A 4,726-nucleotide genomic window follows, 5' to 3' on the forward strand; every position below is an offset into this window, starting at 1 on the left:
GAGTTGTAAGATAAGGCTGAGATGGTTAAGATTATCTGAGACAAGGAACGGCGGTGAATCAGTCTGGGTAGCTACAGAGACCTTCTTCAGACGTGGGTCATCAATGATTAATGTCCTTTCAGCGGTTTTGTAGATCTTAGAGCTTCCAGGTAAAACAGGGGATGCGCAAGAGTATCGGAGGGTACGTCCTCTCTTCTTTTGTGGGGCTGAATAAGAGAAAGACATACAGGCTTGTAGAGTTGGCAAAAAAACCCTCCGCTTTTAAAAAATAAATAAATACATAAATAAATAAAGAAAGAAAGAGGTCTTAATATACGTACCGTGAGAGATGTCTCTAGAAGAGTTGAAACGGGTTGTAGGGGTTTCTACCGGGCCGTGTATGGTTTCTTTAGTATGTGTAGGAGTCTTCTTAGGATTGTCAGTAATTAGGTTTCTCTTGAACCCTGCATCACCAGGGGATGCTGGGGTTTTGCAGAACTTGGAGGAACTGTGCAGTGTTGGGGGTGCTCCAACTGCTCCGGGTCTACAAGACTTTTTCCTTTGTGGGGCTGTATAAGATAAAAACAAAGAGACTTATTGAGATGGGCTCTTTAAATAAATAAATAAATAAATAAATAAATAAATAAATAAATAAATAAATAAACAAGTATTAATACACGCACCATGAGATTTAGCCAAGGGTTTTATAAAGCGATCTTTAGGGGTGACTGCTGATCCATGAGAGTCTTTTTTAGGGCGTGCTGGAGGCTTCCTAGCCCTCAGTTTACCCTTAATGGGGCCTGGTTTGTTGACAACAAAGTCTTCCAAAGTCCAGACTTTATCAGGATCTGAAGGGTTTAACAGGCTTTGAAAGAGGTGCGGCATCTATAGTTTTAAAAAGAAAATTGTGTTAGAGAAGAGCAGCATTTATATATATATATATATATATACACACACACACAGAAACATTAAAACTCTGAGAGGAAAAAACAACACTTACTGATATTAGTATCTACTAAAGCCTCTAACTCAGCCACTACAAGCCGTTCCTGACTGGGGCTACATATGTTATCGGCCAGGAAATGGAATGAATCGTCGACTGCTGAAGCATCAGAGGAATATTTAGCTGTAAAAATAAATAAATAAATAAATAAATAAATAAATAAATAAGTTAAAAGGGTCAGAAAAAAATAAAAAATAAATAAAAAAGACTTACTAATATTGCTTATAATTTCTGAAAATATTTTATAATCTTGGGATGCTGTACAGAGAGAACCGGGCAGGAGATCACACGACACAGCTGTGAAATCTGAGGGTGATTACGTTATAAGAACAGTGCTAAAATAAAAATAAAAAAGAAAATAAATAAAATTAATAAATAAATAAATAAATAAATAAATAAATAAATAAATAAATAAATAAATAAATAAATAAATAAATAGATAAATAAATAAATAAAGTATATAGGATGTAAAATGTTCACTTTAATACAAAGAACATATTGGTAACATCTATCAATGTCCAAAATAACAGACAAAACGAGTACTAAAGTAACCACAACATTTTTTAAACATCAGACAACAAAACGGTATTACATTTTAAACAGGCGCCTTTGAAACAATTTTAAAATAAATGCACATACCTAATTTGCTGTCGAAGTAATCCATTATTTTAGAGAGTCCAAAGCATACGATATTTTCCAACGCAGATCAGGCAGTCAGGCAGGGAGTAGTTTTATCCAAAATAAGGTTTTCGGTATCAGCACCGTGCAGGGCTTAAATACTGTTACCTGAAGGAGGCATAATTAGATTAGCCATTACCCCTACCTTAAATCTATTGATTATCTGTTTTTTTTTTTTTTCAAAGATCTGTCTACCCCATTTGAATACAGTACACAGAACGATCAATTAGACATGGCCGCGCGTCTTTTTTTTTTTTTTTTACAGTCCGATGATGTTGGAGCGGTGAAACTATCAAATACTGTTATTTATATTAAACGTTAGTTTTTACTATCAAACACGTTTTTTATACAATATTTATTTTTGAAAAATAATTAGAAACCGATGCTCGAATATTAAAACCGATGCTACAGACACAAGTCAGCAGCATGTGTTTTTTCAAAGATCTGTCTACCCCCCTTTGAATACAGTACACAGAACGATCAATTAGACATGGCCTCGCGTCTTTTTTACAGTCCGATGATGTTGGAGCGGTGAAACTATCAAATACTGTTATTTATATTAAAACGTTAGTTTTTACTATCAAACATGTTTTTTATACAATATTTATTTTTGAAAAATAATTAGAAACCGATGCTACAGACACAAGTCAGCAGCATGCTTAATCCGGCAGCACTGATACAGTTTAACAGAAAAAGACGATTCATGTACCTAACCACGCCGTGTATAGTTTTTTAAAATAATCGCAATAAGATAAATAATATTGTGGAAACATCAATCAACGTCTAAAATAAGTTTTTTTTAAAAAAATACTGTTACCTGAAGGAGGCATAATTAGATTAGCCATTACCCCTACCTTCACTCTATTGATTATCTGTTTCTTTTTTTCAAAGAGCGGTCTACCCTCGTTTGAATACAGTACACAGAATGATCAATTAGACATGGCCTCGCGTCTTTTTTTACACTCGAAGATGTAGGCGCAGTGAAACTATCAAATACTGTTATTTATATTAAAACGCTAGTTTTTACTATCAAACATGTTTTTTATACAATATTTATTTTTGAAAAATAATTAGAAACCGATGCTCGAATATCCTGGGGTGCACCCCCTGCAATATTCAATTCGACCAGCAGATGGCAGTAGACGGCTTGCTTAATAATACAGCCCCTGCAATATTCAATTCGACCAGCAGATGGCAGTAGACGGCTTGCTTAATAATACAGCCACTGCAATATTCAATTTGACCAGCAGATGGCAGTAGACGGCATGCTTAATCCGGCAGCACTGATACAGTTTAACAGAATAAATATTATTCTTGTACCTAACCACGTCGTGTATCGTTTTAAAATGTTCACATTAATACAAAGAACATATTGGTAACATCTATCAATGTCCAAATTACATTTTAAATCGTTTTTTAGAGTTCTCTGTAAAGTTAATAGAAACAGTATGCAAATACAGGGCATTATGGGTAGGCTCCTAAAATACCCTAAAACCTTTACAATTCAGCCTGTGCTAACCTTTATTGGATTCAAAAACAACTTTAAATCGTTTTTTGGAACATGTTGTAATATTAAAATCAACTATTAGATGGAAACATGTTTATTATGGAATTGACACAGCTACCTACCACGGCCTGGAAATCCAACCGAAATGTAGGGCCCGGCGCCTTTGAGACTTGCTATTATGGGTTAGTTTTCAGTGTAGTATGTGTATAATATACTGATTATGAGACTCTTTTTAATGTTTAGGGACTCTCTGTATGGTAATAACCCCTGGTTATTGTTATAGAGGGTCTCAAACATAGTCAAACATGTTTAGGGACTCTCTGTATGGTAATAACCCCTGGTTATTGTTATAGAGGGTCTCAAACATAGTCAAACATGTTTAGGGACTCTCTGTATGGTAATAACCCCTGGTTATTGTTATAGAGGGTCTCAAACATAGTCAAACATGTTTAGGGACTCTCTGTATGGTAATAACCCCTGGTTATTGTTATAGAGGGTCTCAAACATAGTCAAAAAACATTGCATTACAATACAACATGCTTTCTCTTCTTTATTTCTATCTTTTCTTTGTAATAGTCTGTAAAATAAGGATACAACAGATGCCATTTTTAGGGAGGGCTATTTTTGACGGATGTACGGTAAAAAAGGGATGGGTCATAAATCACTCAAAGCGTGGGAAAAAGGGGCGAGGCTTTAGAGCCATAAATCACTCAAAGCGTGGGAAAAAGGGGCGAGGCTTTAGAGCCATAAATCACTCAAAGCGTGGGAAAAAGGGGAGGGGCTTAAGGGTCATAAATCAATCAAACCGTGGGAAAAAGGGGAGGAGCTTAAGGGTCATAAATCACTCAGGGGTGTGGAAGGGGGCGGGGCTTAAGGTCATAAATCAACCAAAAGGCGTGAAAGGGGCGGGGCTTAGGGTCATAAATCAATCAAAAGATGTTAAGGGGCGGGGCTTAGGGTCATAAATCAATCAAAAGGGGCGGGGCTTAGAGAAGTGACAGACGCTGTCGTACCGTTACTACTATCGCGATATTCTCTGTTCTGTTTATCCGCACAGATTACAGGAGCTAAATCAGTATCTCTTTCTGGTTGTCGAATTGGCCATGCGCTACGGAGGCGCTTTGTTCTATCAATACCACCGTGCTTTCTCAGCCAAAGCTGCTGCCACCCTCTCAGCCGACAACCGTATTATTGATTGGTCCCGTTCCAACACAGATCTTTTCACCCGGATCTTCAGCGGAATTCGTCCCAACGCCTGCAGCGCATGTGCCTCCACAGCACACTCCTCTTATCTATGCCCTAAGACAGCAGCTAGTTCTCTTCAACCCATTCATCATCCCTTGCCTTCTCTTCTCAGCTCAAGACATCTTGCCCCTGCTTCCATCCATGCTTCAGCTCCTCCCACCAGATCTCAAGCCAGAGATATCTATGGCCGTCCCATCAAGTTTATAGGTGGCAGGCAAATATGCAATAACTTTAATACTTCTGCCTGCTTCAGCAAAACCTGCAAGTACCTGCATGCCTGCAGCTTCTGCAACGACGCCCACTCACGCTCCATA

The sequence above is a fragment of the Acipenser ruthenus genome, chromosome 22 (assembly GCF_902713425.1).
Source record: "Acipenser ruthenus chromosome 22, fAciRut3.2 maternal haplotype, whole genome shotgun sequence".
NCBI classification, from domain to species: domain Eukaryota; kingdom Metazoa; phylum Chordata; class Actinopteri; order Acipenseriformes; family Acipenseridae; genus Acipenser; species Acipenser ruthenus.